This window comes from Porites lutea, chromosome 1 (genome assembly GCF_958299795.1).
Source record: "Porites lutea chromosome 1, jaPorLute2.1, whole genome shotgun sequence".
NCBI lineage: Eukaryota > Metazoa > Cnidaria > Anthozoa > Scleractinia > Poritidae > Porites > Porites lutea.
Genome location: NC_133201.1, coordinates 53989104 through 54015815, shown reverse-complemented (window position 1 = coordinate 54015815; position 26712 = coordinate 53989104). Strand labels below are relative to the sequence as shown.

Genomic DNA, 26712 nt, shown 5'->3' with positions numbered 1-26712 from the left:
TACTTTTACTCAAAATGGCTTCACCATCTGCTATTTATGACGTCATATCTCGTAACCATAGCAACTGACCATCACTGAACTTGTCTCAAAATGTGTGCGAGGGATGAACAAACAGCTACCGAAAAAAGTGAGGTGCTCATATTTTATCCTCTAGGAAAAATCTCAGAAAAACCTTATACCTTATACCTTGTACAACTGTACGTCCGAGGGTTAATAGTCTTTCGTAATCAAGAAAACCAGGTAAAACATAAAAAGAAAAATGCAAAATAATGTAGGCTTAATATGCCAAATTTGACGAGACAGGTCGATAAAAAACGCAACATGTGTATATTTTGAAAATCAGACGAGGAGAAATGTTTGAAAAGAAATAAATAAGAACATTTGGTCCTGAAAGTGCCCATCACCTAAATTTTTTTATTTTCTTATCTGAGTCTATACCTTATTAAAATAACTTCTGCGAAAAAATTTTACGGTTTGAACAAAACGCGATTTTTTTGCCAAGTTTTGAACTCTACATTTTTGGGGTACACCCGCGACGCTGATCACGCAAACTGACAGGCTCACATATGACGTCATGTGACGTAAATTAAGGAACTCCCATTACCTTGCCTTCACTAGTCTGCTACACAGCCGTTTTTAGTGTCGTCACGCAACGCTCCTCCCCACAAACGGCTGCTGAAAACCGAACCACATTCCTTTCCCTTTGTGTTTGCGGTCTAACGAACAAACCAATCACGTATGACTGTGACGTCAGTTTTCGCGGGTAAAGCCAAGCGATTCCGGGCTCGAGGATATGAACGTGCTGTCCAGCAAGTCATGGACGGCGGAACCCCTAAGAAAATTGTCGACAGTGATTCAAACTGCTTTACTTGCTCTTCGCCGTCAGAAAATGCCGAGAAAATTTATATTTTTGGTAAAAGTTCGATCGACTTGCAAGGGATTATTAAATCGTCCCTTAATGTGGACGTGAGTTGTTTCGCGAACAGTGGTAAGATATTTGTTTGCAAGAGTTGCTACAAACGTTTGACGAAGTTTCAGCGATCTTCTGAAAAACTGAACGAAATTCGCCAAGAAATTGAAGAAGCCTACAAAAAAAGGGATGTGCCGAGAACAAAGCGCCTTCAAAGGGCTTCAGAAGAATTACACGGCATTATTCCTGAAGGAAACCATCAGGACCAGGTCCGCGATATGTCGCGGACACAGGAAAGTTTAAGTCGACAGAAAGTATCCAAATCGCCTCAGTTTGACACAAGCGAAGCTACCACTTGCACTTCTTCTGCTAATTCGAGTTATCAGGATTTTTCTTTATGGAAACGGCCTGTGCCTGCTTACCTTCCTGGTTTTTTATCCCCAATTCAAAGTCAGCCGAGTCTTCTGTTGAGTGCTTTCCCAAATCAAAATATGACAAGTCCTCGAAGTGCACATGCATTTCTTCCCTGAGTGACTTCAACTCCAAGACCATCCGGCGTCCAAGAACAGAGTCAAGTGCAACTAAAAATTCAGTATCCCAGTAAAAATGTAAACTGGTTCATATCAGTCTATGGAAAAGCCTTAGCACAAGGCGTTCCGTCTCAAATTGCGGGAGCTGTTATGAACTGCCATTCAGTGCGAAAGCATATTGTGGAAAAGGTGTTGAAGATCGTCAACAAAGAAGTTGCCGAATTATGTTCAACAAGAAAGCCATCAATTTTAAGGAAAATTGACAAGGAAGATTTGGAGAAGTTTGACCTACAGTTAGTTTGTGATGAGTGGCGTGAACGAGCTCCCGTTTTTCATTCATTCCTTCTCAGTTCGGCTATCAATAAAACACGAACGGGAGAGCTTGATAAATAAGCGATTTTCCGAACCCAGTCGGCAAGTTTACAAAGACATCCTTCTTATCGACCACAATTGCTTGAATTGCCCGCTTCTGATGAGCAATTAGTTCCAAAATCTTAAATAAGGAAGCCGCTCGAATGAATGGTTCCTCTAGCGCGGCCATTTTGCTTTGCTTTGTCCACATTTAGGGTAGCAAGGCTGTGATTGGATGAAACTTCTGGCGCGAACACTTTCCAGAAAATGGGAACTGAATTCTAATTGGCTAACCGCGGGAAAGGAATGTGGTTCGCTTTTCAGCAGCCGTTTGTGGGGAGGAGCGTTGCGTGACGACACTAAAAACGGCTGTGTAGCAGACTATGCCTTCGCCAGCTGTACACAAAAAAGGTCAATTACAAGTAAGGATTGAATCAAAACGTCTTCGCAAGAAGAAAGTTTTTCTGAAACAGAAAAACCTACCAGAACTCTTAATGTTTTCCTGTCGATAAAGTCACGTGTTCCTTAAAGTACGTCATATGACGTCATACTCCGAGAGAAGACTAAGACGAATGGTGTGCCAAAATGGCGGAAAATTTGAACGTTTTTAAAAAATTCTGAAATAATCGTCTTTGGTTCAAATCGCAAAATTTTTAGCAGAATTTTTTTGAATAAGGTGTAGTTTCAGATAAGAAAATATAAAATTTTAGGTTATGGGCACTTTAATGATCAGTTTAATTAGGTAGTACAACCTTTGTACTGTAACTTACAGGCCTCAATATTAAATTCACAAATTAAAATTATTTCTTTTTTATTGCCTTGTTAACCCATTCGCCCCTGAACCGCCCGTAACCGCCCGTGTGGATCCAGGTCCTTTCTACCCTTTGTGACGTCATCAGTTTTAACGGTCAAGGACAACTTTCTTCGCTAACTTGTGGAGAGTGAAGAGATCTTTCAAACCATACCAGAATGAGCACAATTCAGTCAAGGACACCGGAGAAAGAAGCAAAAAACCACGAGACATTGACCTGAAAATCTCCATGAAAATCTTATTCCATATACCCACCTACCTTTCCTTTCAACTAATCCTAAGATCCTAAAAGCTTTCCTAAAAACTCTTCCCACCAAATTGAAGCCTACTAAATGCCCAGCAAGAGAAAAAAAAATGAGGCAAGAAAAGCGAAAAAAGAAGGGAGGAGAGAAAGCGAAAAGTAAAAGTCAAGACTGCTGTGTCGAAATTTTGCTTTCTGCGCATGCCCGAGCTTCGCAAGCTGATATTTTGCATCTGGATCAGAAGGCCGCGAAGTGTACGACCTGTAAACTGTTTTGTGGTAAGTTTTAGGCCTTTATAGCACGACAGTGACCAGAAAACCACTCGACTAGCTTCAAAACGCGTTTTTCGGCAAAATCTCCAGGAGCGAATGGGTTAAGCAAAGTACCAAGCTTTTTGAAAAAAATCCACTTTTCAGCATAAAACAACCAAATCTGTCTATTTCATGTAAAATCAGGTGAAAAAGTTGGTAAAAGGCCATTTTTAGGTTTTTTGATTAATAAAAAAATTATTATTCTGGCTTAATCAGTTTAATATTAATTGACTGTCAAGTTTGAAGCTGAATTCAATGCCACAGTTTTTAGGTTGTTTCGTAAAATGTTTCCACTTCGTCTGGTGTAAAATAATAATTACTTCCTCCTGCCAGAAATGTCTGGGTGAAGGTGTCTCCATAGTTGTACCCACTTGGTGGGCTGTAAGTATTACCAAGGTTGGCATTGGAATTGCTACTGGATGACGCGTAGTTGGCAATGTAAATGTCATGGCCGTCTCCGAAAGTAGGTCCATAAGACGAGCCGTCGTATATGGAATATCTGTTATAGTAACTATACTGCCCTGTCTGAGGCAGTTTCACAGGCGCCCATCCTGGCTTGTTAACCAGCGAGAAAAGAAATGCCTGGGAATCATATCGCCACCCGTAGCAAACTGTTGGGAAAATAAGAAATGAAAAGGATGATCCAATACACAGACTTCGTTAAAAACTCAAATTTATAATGATTATGATTTATAATTTTTAAGTAGCAAAGAAAAAGTGAAACGTGTGAAAAGTGTGTTTTTAATACTAAGTTTATTAGTCAAATCGAGGAGGGTCGCACTAGTATTTACTAGTAGGAGTTAATTGTCGTTGTTTTGACACATTGAGAAGTAAAGTAGGCCAGATACCAGAGAACATTATCTCTTCGTAGCCCGACCATTTGGCGTAGGATCGTTTTCCTCCTTTCCCAGTTTCAGGAGGATGGGAGAAATAAGGAAAAAAAAGTGCTTGGCTGCAAGGACTGCATTTAGCTCGGAGAATAACAAACCTGTGACGGTACTTGCCTGGGTAGACTCTATTTGGCTCGCCTGTGGAGAGTTCCCGTAAAAACGTTGAAAGAGCGAAGGATTACAAGCTTATGAGTTGCTCGCTCGAAGAGAGTTTTCGCAAAAACGTTAAAATGGCGAAAAGTAGTGGTAGCCTCGTCTGTCCACAACGAAAGCGTGAAGGTCAGAAAATTTCTACGATTGTTTCAAATTGATCGTGTTTCAAATTGGTCACGTTTCGCTGACAAGTGCTGACACTCACCAGCGTGATTCCTATTGTTTAGCTTGAGTTTTCCAAAATCTGCCTGCCCCACCCAAACAATACGGCGTCTTTGACGTTTTTTGCGGTTTTCAAAGTTTTTTTCAACTTGAAAACTTGGGGGTCGCACTTGGCAATGTGCCCCGATGACAGATTTTTACCGCAAGGTAAACAAATTCTTCCAGAAATTTGCCAAGTGCGACCCATGCCGTATTTTAAAAGCTAAACGCAAAAAATATTGAAAAGAGCGATAAATTGCAGAATAAAATTCAATTGTCGGCACCCCGATACAAAGGCTTGAATTTTTCAGTTGCTGTTTACTGCAGCCGAGTGGAAGCTCGATATAACGAACCTCTGTATGACGAATTCCTTGATGCAACTAACCACTTTCTTTACCCAAGTTATAGTAAAATGTATGGAAAAGAATCTCGATAAAACGAAACCTCGTTATATAGCGATCAAATCTGTTTGTCTCTTGATCCTTCGTTATGCCGAGGTTCCACTGCTGGTTAGTTGTATCCCAGTCTTTGTGTTTCTCTTTTGAATACACCGATTCATACTGAAGCTTTTCACTAATAAGCCATTATCATTATCATCATCATCATCATCATCATCATCATCATAAAGAGTTACAGCTCAATTCTTAAAGGGCCCTTTAAAAAAGATTACGATATAAAACCAAAATGAAAAATAAGGATAAAATTGCTTACAATATACAACTACAATAAAAACTCGAAAAAGATACGATACGATTCTAAAAGAAAAAGATTCAAAATGTATTTAAAAGATATAACATGAATTTGCATCAATCTCCTTTAAGTAATTGACTACAGCATTTAAGACATAAAATAGTCGAAAAAAAAAAACCATTTAAAATCTTGTTAGTGCCTAGGCATCGACTGGACTGTCTGTGCGCTAAAATAACTGTGCGTCTTACAATAGGTGAGGTGAAAACAAGAAACGTAAGATTCCATGCAATTATTCAGGCTGACATCAGTATACGTAGCTTTGATCAAAATGTTCTCTCAGTTTATTTTTTGTGTAAACTACAACAGAAAAAGACTTGATTACTAAGTAGTAATTTTTCCCCATCTAACTTGCACTTTTAGAAACAGTTTTCATTTTAGTTGTAAGAGCCGGAAAGGGAAGCCTTAGGAACTTAAGATCAATTCACACTCGCGTTCTAGTCATTTTTATTGAGTTTTTAAACTACAACAGCACTTGAGCGGAATACTTTGCCTGAAAAACACTGTAGAGAGGAACAGCTCTGAATAGAAAATACGTCAGCACAGAATTTAATTGTCAGCGAATTCGCAGCACGAATACGACGTAAAACGTCCTAATTTTACTTGTAGGGGGGTACGAGAACACGAGACAACCATTTTCTTTATTTAACATAGAGACTTTCGAATTTAAAGCCAGAATAATTCAACCCATTTGGCGAATTAACTGAAATGGAACCAGGGCGATAAAGTTGTGTGAATGCACTTTTTTAAGTCCTCTTCGTGGTAATAACATTATCTACTTCAAATGCTTCCTTAGACAATTTTACATGCTAATATGCCCAGTTTTAGAAAAAACAAACCACTTACGCCATGAGAGGCTGGTGTAGCCTCCAAATATGTATTTCCCGCCGACTCTTATGATTGTTACAGTTGGTCCTTTGTTGTCACAGAGGCTATGAAAAGTACTGGCAGCCCAGCCATCCACAGATGCCCGCCAACAACGCTTCCATCGTGAAGATTTGCTCTGAGCAACTGGTTTGAGCCAGGTGCTTAAATATTGCAAGTAGTTAGCATCATTCCCCACAATAGTAGAGTGTTTCAAACCCCCTGCAAAAGTTAGAGACAGAGTTATCAGTAATTTATTTACTTAATTAGGTTCATCAATTCTCGGCAGGGTCACCGCAACAGCGCGTGGCGCCAATTACCGCGGGCCCATATCAGTCCCGCCCATCATAACAGATAGACCAAGTCACCGGGAACTGTTTCCCGTACTCTTTACGAACGGAGCTTGGGTTCTTTAACGTCCCACAAAATTTATATGTGCAACGGTTGTGAGACGGGGCCTAGTCGGTTTATCGTCCTTATATGAGAAAACTAAAAAGTTTAACCGTTTGCAGATGTCTTTTGAAAGGCAACAACTTCTCCTCAGTTATTTAAAGACTCTGAGTTGGTAACCTCCTGGTTGGCAGGCCGGCGCTTATCCAATTGAGGTAATCGGGCGGCGGTTAATAGTGAAAGTGAACGAACCGACCCGGGAATTTAAAAACTCTTTTTCAGTGCGAATCGGATTCTGACCTTGCAAGACAATATTATTAACTCTCGAATGACTTCCCTCACAACAAGAGTCTAATACTAGGGGAAACAATAAGGCCGAATATGCAAAATATTAACCAGGCCACAGAATTAAACAGCAAAGTTTAGTCTCGTAAGAAGGAGGAGGATACCATGCCGCCTGTGCAGCTACTCTCGTTTAGAAGAGCGTGACACTAGCACTAGCACTAGTACTAGCACTATTACTATAAATCAACCTGCTGTTCATCATTAACATGCAGTGCTGCAATTTTATATCTGGTCATACTTGCGTAATTGAGCACGCACTCAAAGCCGTCGCCAGTGTAGCCTTGATCACAAGTGCAAGTAAATGAACCACGATAATTTGTGCAGCTGGCGACCTGATGGCAGTAATACTTGTCGCTACTGCATTCATTCAGATCTGTTCAAAATGAAAAAGAAAAACTATATTAATCACGATTAACACACCAAAATGCGTTTTGTTAAGTAGACTTTCTTCTATCTTGTGCATTCCTAAACTTATACATCACATCTTACCTTTCTTACAAGTAAACTGATGACAGTCACTGCATTTTACGTCATTCCATTCATATTTAATATTCAACACCAAGTGCATGCACACAGTCTTCATCCCGAAAATTGTTCGGTTGGTTTTTAGCCCAAGCTGTAAAATTCCCGGTACCACGATCTGCCCAAGTAAAGGAGCCCTCTGTGAAAACATCATTCAGTCCCAGCCAGGATTTTGCTCCATTGTGTAGATGCTGTAAAAACACATTTTCTTCGTTATTTTGGACATCAACAAGAACCGAGTTTTCTTGTCGGCATTTATCCAGTGCTGTGGTCCAATTTTGACAAGTCTTACTTGTGAAATAGCAAAAGCCGTTGAAATAGTTCCAGCCAGGTTCACAGATGTCTGCGAAATACAGATAAGCGTAAGCGTCAAAAATATATACATTCAAATAAACTGCCGAGTTGATAAATCCTTAGCAGCATCTCACTCGCAGTACTGTTAGGAGCGTGATGCGAAAATGTTTTCCAACGCTTAATCGTTTCAAGGTACTAGTAAGATATTATTGGATAGAAGACTAGCGATAGGGATATACCACTCGCATAAAGATAAAATATATCGAACTATTCAAACGACTGTTTTAAGCATAGTGCTTTTAATTTCTAGCAAGGTCTTTCATCCTCGTTATTTATTCTTTAAGAAAACTTTTAATTAAACGGTGAAATTCTTCGAGGGGTAGGAAAATTATAACTTGAAAGAATTTCAAGAATCTTTTTTATGTCAACAGATACACTCTCTTGACTCCGCCATGACTTGCAAAGCCATCAACTTGCATTGTGTTATTAGTTTAGGGCATTTCCAAAGTATTTCCAGATGAATCCGGTAACAAATAACGTTTCTTTTTTCATTTGCTAAAAACTACTTCATAAATGAACTCAGTAGTATTACAGACCTGTGAGCACGGCATAACCGACGGACAAGGGGTCATATCTTGTCCCGTATAATTCCTTGACACAGGCTCTGAATCCAGAGGTATTCATGTTCTGAAAAAAAGTAATAAGCACTCAACGTAGTTTAGTACAGCTAAAATTGTAGTTATAAACAACTGAATTAACAGGAATAGAATACCAGAATATTTTTAAAACGTTCTCCTACGTCTTCTTATGTAACATAGAGATGCGAAGATTCGCCGTAAATTAACACTGTGGTTTGATGAAAGTAATTAAAGAGCGCTAGAAAATCAAAAGAAGCTTTAGAAATAACCAGGGTATAAAAAAATATATGGTGAATTAATGTTCGAAATTTTATCCAAAATATCCTTTTTACCCTAATAAGGGGCACGGCAGTGGTACAAATGAGCTATGAGGCCCAGAAGGACGGAGCTAGAGATCCCTGTTGATGAAGAAAGCAGCCAAATGATTGGAGCAAAGATTCGCGTCCAAGAAAACAGCTCTAAAGTAAATTTTAAAACCGCACAATCAGATCTGAAGTTCGAGCCCACCGCGCGCGGCCCCTGCTGATAATTTAAAGATATTATTTTGAACTGACACCATAATCGTATTCGATAATTAACGTCAAAAGGTAGCCAATAAGCAATCTCAACTTCACTCGGCACATTTTTGCGCCACACTTATTATCGACCTATACATCGCCTCAAGCAAGCGTGTGTCTCTGTTCAGTTATATCTTTCGTCGAGTTTTGGTTTGAAATTTGTTTGCCTCGATACATCCCCGCAATCCTCCCCAATTACGGAAAATTTTACCTCGATCCAAGTTGTAATTCCGTTGTGATTTGGTGCTGAATTCCCAGATGCCGTCGTGCTGTGATTGGCTGAGACAAGAACTGTTGGAGTCGAGTTATAAGCTCTCGTGAATGAAACGAACTGCCATGGAAGAGAAACGTAGAACGTTTAACACTGTTCACTACGAGCCTCAGCGCTCCGGAAGTTAAGAAATTCGTACCGTCTGGTTGCTATGAAGTGACGTAATCATCCAGTTGAGTATCCATCACCGTAACACTTTTGCGGTCAACTACCGCAGCGCTCGTAAAGTACTTTAATTAAAACCGTGTTCAAAACCCTGTAGGAAGTCTGTTTATTTTTGAGTCGATTAATGCACTGCTGACTTTCACGAGGTCAACTTTTGCATAAATTATCAAACATTATGTTAAGCGGGAAATCTACCTATGGTTCGCGGGAGAAGCAACTTCTATAGCGGCGCAAGACAAATGTTTCGAGAGTCGAGGATGTGCTCACAAACTATTCACTATGCGACGAAGGGAGAAATCACTGGCATGATAGCTGCATGTAATGGTAATTTTATCAATCCAGGGTCGCGCCGTGTTCGCTCGAGAACACTGTGACAACCTCATTTGGAGCGCTTCTCAATACTTCCAAAACATGTTGTAATCGGTAAGTAGACCTAAGCACTTAGTATCGCCAAGCCATTCGAATCAGTGTATACCCAATTCTTTGTCTAAAGATTCTCGTAAACACATATACCAAGTAAATCTGGATGGAAAAGGAAATTGTCTCCCTAAACGCAGCCAGATTATATTTTGAAGGATGGCGGCACAATTCAACGCGTCTTCCAGGTCAGCCCTAATTTATAGTTCGTAAGAGTATAAATTGCGATCTCCCTATTTTCGCTGAAGCTTTTTTTGATAAAACTTCAGTAGAAACAAAACAACGCAGACATGACATTCTCCTGCATGAGACACAATCGGCTGAAGGAAATATCTGTTTACAAGTCGGGTAAATTATCCATTCTTGCGCACCGCAAAATCAGCTAAAATCAGTTGCTGGAAACCTGGCATATTATTAAGCCTGAGCGCTTCTAAGAATAACACGTTTAGAACTTCGACGCGTAGAAAAAAAAGGCAGTTGTTCTATACCCTTTCTGGTTCATCCAGGTAGAAGTCCTGGCATATTATTATGCCTGAGCGCTTCTAAGATATATAACACGTTTAGCATTTCGACCCGTAACCGTAAAAAAAAAATTAGGCAGTTGTTCTATATCCTTTCTGGTTCATCCAGGTAGAAGTCCTGGCATATTATTATGCCTGAGCGCTTCTAGGATATAAAACACGTTTAGCATTTCAACCCGTAGCCGTAAATAAAAAAATAGGCAGTTGTTCTATATCCTTTCTGGTTCATCCAGGTAGAAGTCCTGGCATATTATTATGCCTGAGCGCTTCTAGGATATATAACACGTTTAGTATTTCGACCCGTAGCCGTAAAAAAAAATTAGGCAGTTGTTTTATATCCTTTCTGGTTCATCCAGGTAGAAGTCCTGGCATATTATTATGCCTGAGCGCTTCTAGGATATATAACACGTTTAGTATTTCAACCCGTAGCCGTAAAAAACAATTAGGTAGTTGTTCTATATCCTTTCTGGTTCATCCAGGTAGAAGTCCTGGCATGATATCATTATGCCTGAGCGCTTCTAGGATATATAACACGTTTAGTATTTCGACCCGTAGCCGTAAAAAAAAATTAGGTAGTTGTTCTATATCCTTTCTGGTTCATCCAGGTAGAAGTCCTGGCATGATATCATTATGCCTGAGCGCTTCTAGGATATATAACACGTTTAGCATTTCAACCCGTGGCCGTAAAAAAAAAAAAAAAATAGGCAGTTGTTTTATATCCTTTCTGGTTCATTCAGATAGAAGTCCTGGCATATTACTATGCCTGAGCGCTTCTAGGATATATAACACGTTTAGTATTTCGACCCGTAGCCGTAAAAAAAAAATTAGGCAGTTGTTTTATATCCTTTCTGGTTCATCCAGGTAGAAGTCCTGGCATATTATTATGCCTGAGCGCTTCTAGGATATATAACACGTTTAGCATTTCGACCCGTAGCCGTAAAAAAAAAATTAGGCAGTTGTTTTATATCCTTTCTGGTTCATCCAGGTAGAAGTCCTGGCATATTATTATGCCTGAGCGCTTCTAGGATATATAACACGTTTAGTATTTCAACCCGTAGCCGTAAAAAACAATTAGGTAGTTGTTCTATATCCTTTCTGGTTCATCCAGGTAGAAGTCCTGGCATGATATCATTATGCCTGAGCGCTTCTAGGATATATAACACGTTTAGTATTTCAACCCGTAGCCGTAAAAAAAAATTAGGTAGTTGTTCTATATCCTTTCTGGTTCATCCAGGTAGAAGTCCTGGCATGATATCATTATGCCTGAGCGCTTCTAGGATATATAACACGTTTAGCATTTCAACCCGTGGCCGTAAAAAAAAAAAAAAAAAATAGGCAGTTGTTTTATATCCTTTCTGGTTCATTCAGGTAGAAGTCCTGGCATATTACTATGCCTGAGCGCTTCTAGGATATATAACACGTTTAGTATTTCGACCCGTAGCCGTAAAAAACAATTAGGTAGTTGTTCTATATCCTTTCTGGTTCATCGTAGGTAGAAGTCCTGGCATATTATTATGCCTGAGCGCTTCTAGGATATATAACACGTTTAGTATTTCAACCCGTAGCCGTAAAAAAAAAAAATTAGGCAGTTGTTCTATATCCTTTCTGGTTCATCGTAGGTAGAAGTCCTGGCATATTATTATGCCTGAGCGCTTCTAGGATATATAACACGTTTAGTATTTCAACCCGTAGCCGTAAAAAACGATTAGGTAGTTGTTCAATATCCTTTCTGGTTCATCCAGGTAGAAGTCCTGGCATGATATCATTATGCCTGAGCGCTTCTAGGATATATAACACGTTTAGCATTTCAACCCGTAGCCGTAAAAAAAAAAATTAGGCAGTTGTTCAATATCCTTTCTGGTTCATCCAGGTAGAAGTCCTGGCATGATATCATTATGCCTGAGCGCTTCTGGGATATATAACACGTTTAGCATTTCGACCCGTAACCGTAAAAAAAAAAAAATTAGGCAGTTGTTCTATATCCTTTCTGGTTCATCGTAGGTAGAAGTCCTGGCATATTATTATGCCTGAGCGCTTCTAGGATATATAACACGTTTAGCATTTCGACCCGTAGCCGTAAAAAGAAAAAAAATAGGTTGTTCTATATCCTTTCTGGTTCATCGTAGGTAGAAGTCCTGGCATATTATTATGCCTGAGCGCTTCTGGGATATATAGTAGCAGTTTGACCCGTAGAAAAAACAAACTCAGCCGTTCATTTTGTAGGAGATATTTAAGCGTTTTTGTCTGTGTTAGCAATGTGATCGACTTTATACGCAGACCTTAGTAATATGTTTTTTTCCTGACGGCACTGAATAATTTTAGCCGAAACCTGAACCGTACATTTGTTGAATAACGCGCTTTTAATTAAATTTCTCGCCCTAGAATGATGACATGATGGCGCGAAAATTGACGCCTCTATCGTGTTAGATGCGAAATATGATCAGAGATAAATGGAATAGTGAATGTTACAAGCTTCTGAGTATCCAGCTGAGATAGGGGACTTTTAGTCCCCTATCTCAGCTAGATAAACAAATTTTTTTTGGTTGCTAAGACGGTGCGGCTCGTTATGCTTAATCACTTAAAGCTTCAGTTCCCGTCAATGTGTTTATTTTTGAAGTCCCAACTGAGCAAGCAATATTTGCGATTAATCATTTTAACAGAACAAACTGTCATTTTGATGTCTTGATATGTCTGATATAACAATATAATAAGATATAAGAACTTTATTTAAGTGTCAAACGTATATGGCTAATTGCGAACACTTATCTAAAATTACATCATCATCATAATAATAATAATAATAATAATAATAATAATCTATGATAATACTAATTATAATGATATATTCTAATTGGGCACACTAATCTAAAATACATAGTAATTCATGATAATTAACAATTATTCGCCGAAGGCGAAGTTAATATTGTTGAATAATCCCCGAGACGAAGTCGAGGGGATTATTCAACAATATTAACTGAGCCTGAGGTGAATAATTGTTTTAGTATATTCACACGAAGTGATCTAAACAGAATCAGAAAGGAAACCATTCAAAAACGATTAGTTTGATTGACGGGTGAAAATTCATGCGTGAACACGAAGCCGTAAACAGTGGATGCGCAAAAGTTAGATCTTTACAGTATCTTCAAACATGGCAAATGATAGTTTTAATCCTTTTGTATCGAGTTTTGTAAGCTTTAGCATCAACCGTTTAAAAGAAAACGCCGAAAATTTAAATTACTACCCAATTCTGAGAAGAAAAGTATCTAGAGCTTTATTTGTTTCTGTCAACTCACCGTGAATGAGAAAGTTTTCTTCGTCGCTTCTTGCAAATGCTGTCAACAGCGGCTGCGATCAAGGTGAGCGTTGTTTATCTCCAAAGTTCTTTGCCTTGTTAACTTGCTGGCACGTACAATTTTCGAAAATATTTGCCTTCCTCTCTTCTCCATAAATTAACTTCTATTTATAGGCAAAATTGGTCTTGCGAGAAAATCCCGAAATCACAAAACAGTGACAAAGCGACCTCGTTTTCCTCTGAAGTGGTAAACATAGCTTCGAGCGTACAAAAAGTCAGCTAAAGTAAACCACTTCACAATAAATCACGCTGTTTAAACACCATGAAGTTTTTTTTTTGCCTTCAAAGTCATCAGCACTTGGATATTCGTGTATTTTCAAAAAGGTTTTACTTTGAAACTTTGGCAAAACACCCAGTTCACGACAGCGATTTTGTTCGGCTTTATATTCACCGCCTAGCACGGTGAATATAACGTCATAGTCCGAGATAGCTAACCAATCAGATTGCTTGAATTACCAAGATCACTGAGTGTGTATATACTAATACATATTAAAATCTTAAAAATCTTAAAATCATAAAATTAGGATCTGCAAAGGTCACAACAGTCACAGTTATTTTCTACTAAATTTGATCAGAAGATTACATTATTATTCTTTTCTTGTTACAGGCCTCCGGATTCAGACCCTAGTTGGGTATATTTATTTAACATCTTTCTAGATCAAGTCTGCGATCAGTTTCAAAATATGGTAATTTGTGGTGACAGTAACTTGCCGCACATCTCCTGGGACTCCGTGGATAGTGCTTCAGGTGATAACCAACTGCCATTTATCGAGGCATTACATGCCCACTTCTTGACGCAAATTAACCACACACCTACTCGCGGTAGTAACATTCTTGATCTAGTGATAACAAGTGCCCCAGAACACACCAAAGTGACCGAGGTGTTGTCACCTGATAAAGCCGATGTGTTTACGGATCATTGTGTAGTCCTGTTTAAGTACAATTCTTTTGTTAATGAGTCCTCACACCTGCGCAAATATGACCACGACTACGCAATTGGCGATTCTTAAGGTTTGCGTGAAGCTCTCTCGGCAATCAATCTCTCTTCTATTGTGGGCCATAACAATATAGATGATGACTGGCGGTGCTGGAAGGACTTATTACTAGCTGCTGTCGAGGACTTCGTGGCATTGAAGAGACTGAAAGGCCGTAACCCGGTTCCTTGTATAGATAGTAACATTTTAAACCTTATCAAGAAAGAGAACTCAGTTCGCCAAAAACTTAAGTCACATCCGAACGCCCGCCTGAGGGATAAGTTTAAGTCTCTGCGGGCGCAAGTTAAGAAACTGCATCGCTAAAGCCGTGATCACTTTTGCGACTCCATAGACACTGGCTTTAGATTCAATCCCAAGCGCTTATGGTCAATTTGAAGCTTAACTCTTAATCTCATCCCATCCCAGGCCGTGTTTCTATGGTAACTGTCCCAGACTACTCCGCTGACCAGTCAAAGAACCCTTCAAGAGTAAGTGCTGATACACCTGCGGGAATAGCTGACCTGTTTAACAGTTTTTTTGCCTCTGTATTTACTATCGACAGCGCAGTGGAGAAAACAGCGTGCGTACGTTCGGACACTGTTATATCCGATCTAACTCTCAATGAGTCCACGATTCTAGCTGCACTCAAAGCACTAGAAGTCGGTAAAGCCACAGGGCCGGACGAAATCCCTGCTAAATTGCTTAAGGAGACTGCCTCAGTGATTGCTCCTTCCTTATGTAGGATCTTCAACAAATCACTGCAACTAGGGTCTCTCCCGAGTGACTGGAAACTAGCTAACGTCGTGTATGCCCACAAAAGGGGTGCAAAAGACTACGTGGGAAATTACCGCCCCATCTCTGTATTCCCAATAGTGTCCAAGGTCTTTGAGCGTTGGGTGTTGAATAGCATCAAGGACCACCTGTACCATGTAAGTTCACCTAAACAACCTGGTTTTTGTACTGGAAGATCGTGCGTCACCAACCTGCTTGAAGCTTTTGACCACATTGGTTCACTTTTAGATAGTGGCGGCCTGGTTGACACCATCTAACTTTATATGTCAAAAGCTTTCGACAAAGTCAGCCACAGGCGCTTCGTCCATAAGCTAATACAGGCCGGTTTCGGTGGCACCTGCTTAACGGGTTCTGCTCTTAACTGTCACGTCGACGCCAACGCGTTACGGTACTCGGCGCCGCTTCAGAGGATCTTCTTGTTACCTCTGGACCAGCCCTCTTCCTCTTATACGCCAACGACCTTTTCAAAGTCGCCAGTTCTAGCAGTCGAGTATTGATGTTCGCTGACGACACAAAAATATTCAGAGAGATAAAGACTTTGGGGGATGCCTCTTCTCTCCAGAAAGACCTTGGTAAGCTTGCAACTTGGTCGCAATCATCCCGTCTCCTTTTTAACGAAGCTAAGTATAAGGCGCAGCACATAACAAGGAAAACAAAGCCGATATTATCCTCTTATAAACTCATGATCAACAACACCGCACTTGAATGGTATGTTGCAAAAAAAGATCTGGACGTATGGATTAGTAAGGATCTGACATGGTACAAACAAGTAAACGAACAATCTTCGCGTGCTAATAAACGACTTGATACTTAAAGAGGAACACGAGCCTCACACTTAGAACCGACGTAACACGAACGCTATACCTAGCCCTGCTTAGGCCAGGTTTGGGGTACGCCACCCAAATTTGGGCCCCGCAGTCCATCGAACTCATTGTCAAGCTTGAGCGTGTCCAAAGACGCACGACTTCGTTTATGTTAAAACTGCCTTTTAATATGTTATAAGTCTCGTTTCCAAACTCTAAACCTAATACCTATTTGTTACTGGCATGAACTTTTAGATCTAACCTTGTTTTTCAAATTGACACACGGTCTTGAACGTGATCGAACTCCTCTGTCCTACCTGAAGTTCGCAAATACGGTAGACGCACTAATCCTCAACCAGCAATGTTAACAAATACATAATTAACAAATGCAAAACTACTACGTACCAGAAATCCTTTCTCATTAGAACTACTCAAATTTGGAATTGTTTTATTGGATGAACTAGATTTGAGTTCATCGACCTTAGCTTCATTTAAATCGGTTAGTTTTAATTATTATAAGTCCGCTTAGCTGTTTCTTATGATTGCGAAGATCCACGTTCGTTCAAGTCTATCTGTTTAAAATGTTACAGTGCTCGTCCTTTGTCTCGTCCAATAACTTGTTGTATGTAGTTGTAGTTTTTCTTGTATCGCTGTGTTTTCTAAAATTTCTTGCTTTGATTTTTTAATTAGTATCTTGACCCAATGTAATTGGCCACAGCTGTTGCGGTGTCCCTGCCAACGTTCTTTCTGTTTGTTTGTTTGTTTGCATGTGTTTTGTTTGTTTGTTTTTTTTTTTGGGGGGGGAAGCTCATAAAAAAAAATAAATAAATAAAAAATACCAGAAATATCTAAGTTTCTGATAGCGTTCCTGAAATACTGAAGACTAGGTGATTGTTTGACCTTGTTGTTTAGTCTCTTCCATAGTAAAGGTCCAAAGTAACGAAATGAATGTTTGCCGTAGGCTACAATATTGAATCCGGTATGTAAATGAAAGTCCTTGTTTCGCAGAGAATACCTAGAATCATTTAAATTAAAAAGTTCTTTTAAGTCGGTAGGGGCGAGGTTGTTGTTGAGTTCATAAGTATTGCTATATCCTGCAATCTACCATTTTGCAACGTGGGTAGTCCTGATATTTTAGTAGTGTCTGGTAAGAGGCAGACTTAGTTCTGTATACCGCTCTTAAGGCACGTTCTTGAGGACGTTCTATTTTCCTCCTGTTGGAGGCCTTACAGAAGTGCCATACCAGCTGACAGTAGGTAAGGTAAGGCAGGATGGAAGACTTATAGAAGACTTACAGCTGTGCAGGGATCAGGATTGCGCAGGCGCATTAGGATCCCTACTTTCTTACTGACTTTCTTACACAGTTCGCTAATATGACCACTGATCTTCGTACTTCGTACTGCAATCAATGTGGATGCCAAGTAGTTTGATGTAATCTGTGTTTGTAATGACCCTACCATCTATGCTTATGTCAGTGTATTAGCCTTCAATGTCAATATTTCTAGGATAAACGATCATCGCCTGGAATTTGTCAGGATTTGCGAGTAGAAAGTTATCACGATACCAAGACGAGGCAAGTTGATCTTCCTGCTCTAAGGCTTCCCTTACAGCTGTAAAATTAGTTCCTGAGGTGTACAACTGGTGGTCGTCCACATAGATCGAAAGTTTAGCGGTAGTTATGGAGCAGGGCAGGTCATTCTGAAATACGTTCCAGAGCAGAGGGTTGAACAATTTGGCGGTTGTTAAAGAATCATCGCGTGAGGTCCAACGCTGAGGACTCAAAACCGTATGCTTCAAGCTTTGTTCGTGTCGGCGAGTGGCTGAGAGAGTCAAACGCTTTACTCATATGAGTCGATAGAATACATACTAGCTCTTTTCTGTCTATTGCTAGCTTCCAGTCCTCATTCAGACGTAGTAGAGTGGTCTCACAGCTGTGTCCCTTTCTGTAAGCAGTGCTTAGGCTAGAAAAGATGTGGTCGAGTTTCACAGTCACTTGTTTACAGAGCAGTTGCTCAAACACTTTGTCGATGGTTAAGAGGGACGTTATCGGTCTGTACTTCTTGACCTCTTGTCTTAAAGTATTGTTTAGTGGACCAGCTTCTTTACTTTTCTAGTCGCTTTGATCTCTATTGCGTAAAGTGTGTATGACTAAAAGTGCTTTGAAAATATAAACAGTAATGTAAGTAAGCGATATATCTGTGAGCGAAAATGCTGTGAACAGCATGCTACTCAGTGCTTTTGCAAAGAATTATTTTCTCACCTGGCAATAAGCATTGTTCATTTTATCCGAAGGTGGGTTCGTATTTGGAAAACTTATGACACCATGTTCAGTGAAAAGAGGCTTGTGCAGTTTGGAGAAGGCAAACCAGTTCTGTGAAAAGAGGTAAAAACAAAAGTGATGCCACCCATCTTGTGACAGAATCGTGTTACACCAACAAAAAAATTAAATAAACTCATCATTTTTAGGCCCCTTTGAATCTAAGTATTTTGAACTCTATGAAGTTGTGACCTAACAAAGAGCGCAAAGAGTCAAGAAAAAGATGCAAATCCACATTTTTTAAGACATCAGGTGAATCACGTAAGAGCATGAAGGGAGACATAGGGACAAGTAAGACCAATTTGTTTGCTATTTAAAATTCACCGCCCGTAATGCTATTCAATTCATTTCTTCTTCTTATTATTATTATTATTATTATTATTATTATTATTATTATTATTACTATTATTATTATTATTATTATTATCATTATTATTCATTAGTATCATTATTATTATTATCATTATTCATTAGTATTATTATTGTTATTATTATTATTATTATTATTTCCGTTTCTTTTTATGTTTTTCTTTCTGCATTTCCTTTCGTTTGACTGATCATCACTCGCGATCGCCCGGACAATCTTTAATTAGCAATGCTTTTTCCTCTTAACGCTGTTATTTTTAGCAAGACCAGGCGAGCATTCCTCACAAATTTCGTGGACAGTCGGGTTCCAGTTTTTTAAAATCTGACTAAGAGCGTACCACAGTGATATCTTGGTGTCTACCGTCAAAGTTTTGCATTTCACGAAGACAGACTTTAACCGAGTCCTTTGTTATGTCTTCAATCCAAATGAGAGCAGCATCATACTCTTTACCAGTCCTCAGGTGCTCTGACGTCACAAGGACTATTGGCGCCTCGACAAACTTGCCCTGAAGAAAAAAGCAATAACAGCAATCGAAACAGCTTTTTTTTTTTAAGGTGGCCCGATCCTATTTATATGCGTGTTGGTTATGTTTTTGATTTGCGTTTTTCAGAATAAAAGATTCAACCGATTTCTAAGATTTTTGGCATCCCTAATAAATAATAATGGAACTTTAATAAAATGTTATTTATTTTCTTGTAAGTATAAAAATCTTTGAGATATCACCATATATTTAAAACCGCATTTTTCGGAAAAATGTAAATAACTTCGAAATCCCACGACAGATTTTTCCCTAACTTCAGCAAATAAGCCTCAGAGTTCTCTAGTTTTACTGCAAGTTTGAAGGCAATCGTGACCGTAGAGCTCGCTGCACAAAATGCTGGTCAAATTTAACCTTAAAATGCTACGCTAACGCATAGTTCTTAAAAAGGCAAAATATAGCGTCTACGAAAAACGGTCCAGAGTTTTTAACGTCGCAGGTTCCCCTTTTGAAGAGAAATAAGGCCACCAACTCCAATACTTCTAACCATCCATTTTTTCAGCTGCAATGAAAACCCTTGTATTTGATAATTTATTCAAGCAGGTTTTTAGATTTGCCATTACATTCGCACGGGAAGTTTACCACTTGGGAATAAAGATGAAGACAAATATGACAATCGTCTTATTCTTCTCATTATCCCCAACAGCAAACTGCCCGTGCGAATGTGTTGGTAAGTCTTAAGAGCGTGAATAAATTATCAAATACAAGGGTTTTCAGTGCAGCTGAAAAATGGATGGTTAGAAGTACTGGAGTTGGTGGCCTTATTTCTCCTCAAAACGGGAACCTGCGACGCTAAAAAACTCTTGAGAGTTTTTTGTAGATACTATATTTTGCTTTGTTAAGATTTGTTTCCAAAAGAGAGCGACAAATACAACGTAAGTTTTATGAATAGAAGTTCCTTAATATTACCGCGCACTCAGCTTAAAATTGTTTTTTTTTTAAAGTGCTAACTGTATTCGCTGTAAGTGTCTGATTACTCTGTTTCTTGCAATAAAGCTTTAGGCAGGAATATCCTTTCAGATAGGAGATAGTCTGTCGGCAGTCTTCCTCTATTTGTGCGTCAACTTTCACAGATGTGTTAGAGTAGCATTTTAAGGTTAAATTTGACCAGCATTTTGTGCAGCGAGTTCTACCGTCACGGTTGCCTTCAAACTTGCAGATGTAAAACTAGAGAACTCTGAGGCTTATTTGCTGAAGTTAGGGAAAAATCTGTCGTGGGATTTCGAAGTTATTTACATTTTTCTTAAAAATGAGGTTTTAAATATATGGTGATATCTCAAAGATTTTTATACCTACAAGAAAATAAAAACCATTTTCTTAAAGTGCCATTATTATTCATTAAGGATGCCAAAAATCTTAGAAATCGGTTGAATCTTTCATTCTAAAAAGAGCAAATCAAAAACATAACCAACACGCATATAAATAGGATCGGGCCACCTTAAATATTGCTGCAAAATTACTTGAAACTAACCACTAAGTAAGTTCCCATTCTTACTTTTTACCTAAGGTTGTTTTGTTAACTTAGTCGCTAAGTCGGTCACAACTTTTTAGAGGATCTAGCAATCATCTCACCAGTTACCTCGTTATGATCGATTACTTTTCGTTAACTTTGTGTCTCATTCTTCTAGTTCAAGGAAAGTTTTAATATCTTCTTTAACTTAACATGTGAATTTTTGTTTTTCCACATTCAGTTAATTCAAATAGATAAACAAATATTTTGTATTTTTTTTTTTTGGTTTTGTTTTTGTTGTTGTTGTTGTTGATGTTATAAGCTGCTTCCTTGTATCAGGTTAGCGCTTCATTTTCTTGAAATGGATGTTAAGGAGGTCTCTCCTTCACAGTTTCGCTCTTGATGTTTTTCTTCTTTTGGTACGCAGACAAGTCGTGATTAAATCTGTCAGGTTTTGGCTAAGGGTCACAAGACTCAATTTTCCAATTATTTAGCATTTATTTGTTTTGTTTTTTTGCTGTTTTTGGTGTTGTTGTTGTTGTTTTGTTTTGTTTTGTTTTTTTTTCAAGACATGAGTTAAAGATGTAACAATTTAATATGTACATTCCCATCTCACCGTAGGAAGGGTTATATCTGCGCAGTTGGTACCAGACCACCATTTCTGCAACTCAACCGTTCCCGTCAATCCTTCGGGTGGTGCTCCTTGATAAGCCACCCAATCAATGGTGGCAAATGGATTCGCGCCTTCTTCTTTCCTTCCGGTTTGCATGACACAGACGGTGAAGTTTTTTGTGTTGATACTTTCTGTCCATGAAGTAACAGCGTCGTGGACTGTCACAGAGTCATTCAGCTTCATGTGATTGACTGTTATTTGAACATGAACTTGTTTATCCGGATAAAACCGGTATGGAGGAAATGTGACTGTCTGACAGTTTGAATCTGACCATTTTGGAACCTGTAGCAGATCTACACGGCCCCGAACAATTGGAAAACCTGTTTTGTAATAAATTAAGTACTTTATAAGGAAGCATCACTGTGCTCTTTAAGCATTATCGCTTAGGTAGCTTCCCTAGCTTGCGTTGTAGTGCAACTCTAAGTGGTGAAGGGTGGTGATAAAAAAAGCGTGGAAATGGAACTAAAACTAGGCTGTAACTTGCAATGTCGGCTACCTTTCAACAACGAAATGTATAGTGGCTGCTTATTATTGCATGCTGGTTTCAGTGCCCAAGATAAACATATGTCAGTATATTGGGAGCGCGCGCCACTGCGGGAAATATTTGATTTTCAGCAAATTCACTCAGTGCTAATAAGGTGCAAAAAAAGTGCAAAAGAGGATGAAATCAAGGGCAAAGATAGTAAATACTGCATTTGCCCTCAATTATGCAACTCCATGTAAACTGGTATGTAAATGCGATATTTACTACCTTTGTCTTTGATTTCCTCCTCTTTTGCACTTTTTTGCACCATATTTGCCCTGAGCAAATTTGTGTAATGTAATTTTACGCGATAAAAACTAAATTGCCAGACAAAAGAGAATAAAAGATCTTACACAGACCAAACATCGGCTATAGTCTGGGCTGCTATATGTTTGTTTGCCAAAGCAGAGAAACGAAGTAACTTGTTACAGCTGCCTATTGTTGCTTAGCCTGAGTGAGGAGCTAAAAGCGAGCTTAAAAGTAACGAAAAGTTATACACATCAGAGCTTGAAGCAAATTCAATTTTGATCCAACACCTATAATTCTAAGCAATCGAGAGCTTAACTCCCAGACTATTTTATGTGGCATACTGTACAGCCAAAAAAAATCATTGAAATTATTTTTCGTTATACCTTCACAGCTTCCAGGGTGATAAACCAGATTATTTTCAAGTCCTCTGCAATAGCTTAACTTATGCCAGCATCGGTTGTCGTAAGTTGTTCCGTTTGCAGTGCACACTGGGTCTTCATATGAAGGGCATTGGTCATCGCACTCACACCGAGCGTCATGCGCACTGTAGGTCCTGCAGACTCCAAACCGTGGGCAATGCACATTAAGGCAAGGGTTAAGGTCTGTACCAAGAAAAAAAAACATAATATTGAGTTGTTATCCATTTGGAAAAAAGAATAATAAATGTCTAATATATTTTTCATATTTCAATTAAAACTAAGTTACTGTTCAGTAGTAGTAACATGTTTGCTTGTAGGTACCTTAACTAATGTTTTTTTTTTTTTTCATCCTTAGTAGACCTCATTAACGATACCCGCCATCTCTGCACGCGCTTAAGGACTGATGGAATAAATTAAAGCAATGTTACGTGGTGTCTTAGGGGGCAAGCAAGAGATAAAATCAGTAAATACAAGAATTCAGTCGAGTTTGTTTTATCTACACAATAGAAAATTAAGACGTTTTGACCTTAGAAACGAAAATTGCAAAATATGGGTGGAAGTGATTTTGAATACAGTACGCGACAGTAGAAATCTTCACAGCAAGTAATTGTGATGTAAAACTTGTCAAAGTTTACATTTTGCATTTTGCATGACTAAAATCGTCGTCTTATTTTTGAAGGAATAAACAAACCAGACCGCGATTACTCGATTACTAGTATTGGCAATTTTATTACTTGTGTGCCCTCTAATTGCTCTTATCCCATCAATGATCCATCTTAAAGTTCGTGCAAAGATAGAGTGTAACATGAATAAGGTATATCAGTTTTTGTACTCCAGTGTTTCTTGAATTATATCATGAAATGTATTCCTACATATAAGAACTTCTAAAAGATATCAATAAAAATAATAGTAATAATGATAATAAAAATAACAATAGTTCTTACTAGAAATAGTGATCATTACAATAAGAAAATTATTAACAACCTCCAGTAACAGCGTAGCTGACAATCAAGGGATCATGACTCGATCCTAATCCACTGAGGTCTTTAACGCAGACCTTCATAGATTCTAATCCAACTTCCTACAGCAAAATGTGATAGCACTCATCAGTTACTAGAAAATCCATAATTTCTTCTTGATTTCTACGACGATACCTTTAAGTCATGAAATTCATGGATCAGATCCAAATCATTGTTTTCTTATGGCTTTTTCACAGCTTTCACAGTCCTTTTACAAATTTATTAGAATAAACGGATTTCTTCTCTCCCCTGATTGAACAAGGGATATGGACTTTTGGGTCTCAAAGGTGTCGTGAGAGTTCAAGCAAACAATAGAATAGAATAATGTAGCAAAGCACTGAAAAAATCCCTGTTTATTATCATTAACCTCAAGTGACCATCAAGAAAATAACCCAGTGAGGAAAACCCCGTTTCATGACGCAATTACTGGCTTTTCTGTGAAAAGACGTCTGAGGAACGAGCGCAGAAATTGCGTACTGATGATGTGTCACTACCCAGATCTGGGCATGCAGTGCTTTTGATTGGTTAAATAGAATTTATTTTGCAGCATTACCAATCAGAAGCACTATCTTGATCTGGGAATTACACGTCATCAGTATGGAATTTCTGCGCTCTTCCACAGACGTCTTTTCACGGGGAAGCCAGTAACTACGTCGTGAAACGGGGTTTTCGGGGTTTTCCTCATTTTGTGGGAAAACTAGTGGTGGCGTGGCGCGAAATGTCGGGCGGGCTGTTTTCTTAGATTAGAATAAAAAGGCAAACTTACCTCTAGTCAGGCTGATATTATATTATTTTCTGGAGGACGACTTCCCTTGACCTTAAGATTATACTCATGATTTACGGAAAGAATCACAATTGGCGATTTGTAAAAGGTCGTATTGAAAGGCACTTCCTGTAAATAGGTAAAAAAAAAGTCATGTAAGTTAGTAAATGGATCTGAACGTGCTCACTTCTCCCTCTATTTTTGCCCATCTCCTGTAAAGTCCCCACTTCTAATATTCGCCCACTGTCTTCAACGCGAAATTGAAGAGATTCGAAATATAAAATTCTCGCAAAGTCACGAAATTTAAGAATCGTGAAATATGCGCACATCAAAATCGCGAGATAAACATGTCGCGCTCATCTGGGAATTGCCATTTTGGATACAATGTCGATTACCATAGCCTGGTAAGCTTGGGTTTACTGTATTTTAAGTTTTCTTTAGTGTGAACTTAACCACTAAAAAATCAGTGTTCTTTGGCTTGTGCTAAATGTTCTTGTTAGAACTAAAGTTTTCACCTGACAGAAGCCGTAGTTGTTTTTGGCCGATGGATTTCCACTGTTTGGAAAGATTTCTTCCCCAGTTATTGTGAAATTAAGTTGACTCCCATTTCCAGTGAATGCAAACCAGTCCTGCGGACAAGAAAATAATGTTTAATTTGCCACCCTTTTCTTTACAAGACGAGTTGCCTCAGGTTTCGAACCACCGGTTTCCTTTAGCAAGAAATGACTGCATGAGACACGTGAGACACGACACTGACCTTAATTGCTTCAAAAACGTTTTGGGTAATTGGGTTTCCGGGCGGCCGAAGTGTGGCAAAGTCAAGTTTGTTTGTCTGTCTGTTTGTTTGTTTTCATCAATACTACAGTTTACTCGGACATTTTTCTTCACTTACCACAACTGCATCTTGGTGTTTTCCATCAAAGGGCAAGAATTCCCTTAAGCACACTTCATATCCTCCAGAGTTGACGTTTTCTAACCATAAGTACATAGCGTCATTTGGCTTTGTGCTGCGAGTGTACTTAACAGAGACAAATACACGAGGCTCGGAAGCAAAGCTCTGCAAAAAAATGTTAGATGAAAAATATATGAAAAACTATTGACTGAAAAATAAACAAGCTTCTCGAAAGATACATCAGCATGAACGTATCCAAGAAGTAGTCATCAGAGGCACTTAAATGAAATTAAGGATATATAAAAGGCTAAAAGGAGCAGATTAACTAAATCTACTTGTCTATTCCCATTAACTAAATTTCTACCCCTTTTTCACCTCTTTCTACGAAGTGTTGAAAAGGTTGGTGAATGCATCTTATTTGGCCCATTACTTAATAAATAAAGTTACATACAACAATGTTCCTTTTCGGCTAACTTTGTTAAGTTTAATGCTACAAATTTAATATCATTAAAAAATAGACTTCTATTTTCCAAATTACCTTTAACACATCAATACATTCAAAACGGTCATGACAAGCATTATTAAATCACTACCTCCAAAGTAAAACGTGAAAATGTCTTAATATCTAAAAGCGATGGAAAGAAAAGTTTGAAACTAAGCCCGAGAGAAAGCTTAAAAAGACTTTAATGTACTTTGCTATCTCCGTTTTACACCTTTATAACAAACTTAAATACTTGTTATCAATTATTGTTGTCTAACCTGAGAAAAGGCCACCTTCTCACACTTTGTTTCTGTTGTCCATGTTCCGCTAAAAGTAACGCTTCCATGCGTTAACATAGGTTTGTCCTGGAATGCTACCCAGTTGATAATTCCAGTGTCATTTGTAGAACCTGTTGCACGTGAGCATATCTGAAATCCAGCTGTACTTATGGACTCTGCCCACACGGCGGAAGGTGAATGAACTGCATCTGATGACTGATCTTGGTGGCTTAATGACACAAAGACTCGAACCTGAAATGCGTTAGGTAAAGATAAGCATCAATGAAAATTTGCAGGCAACAATTCAACCCTAGACTACGAGAAGTCTCTTTTTTTTCTTAATCCGTCGAGCAAAACAGGCGAGAAACGCAACTGACCACGCGCGTGACTGAAAGGGCGAGACTGCAATCCTCGTTTCTCGCGCGCGTCTGGCGGCTTTGACGCTCGTGTGTGCGTGCACTCCTCTCACTAAATTTGAAAAGAAAAAGAGTCTAAGTCCACTCCAAATCGACCGCATCCCGCCCACCCCCATTCCCTACCCCATTCTAAGGGTTAAAGGTCCTCTAGCCTATTTTTATTGTCAGAATTCTCTGGCTTTTTTGGTTGCGTATTGTTTTGTTTTCTCTGAAAACACACGCATCCTAGGGATTAGGGAGCACTTGAACAAACCTATGCGCACTTAACTGTCTGAG

General features: G+C 38.9%; 1 pseudogene; it reads right to left on the bottom strand.

Annotated features, from left to right (window-relative positions):
- Positions 1 to 2826: 2826 nt before the first annotated feature.
- Positions 2827 to 26261, bottom strand: LOC140921618 (uncharacterized; annotated as a pseudogene).
- Positions 26262 to 26712: the final 451 nt, after the last annotated feature.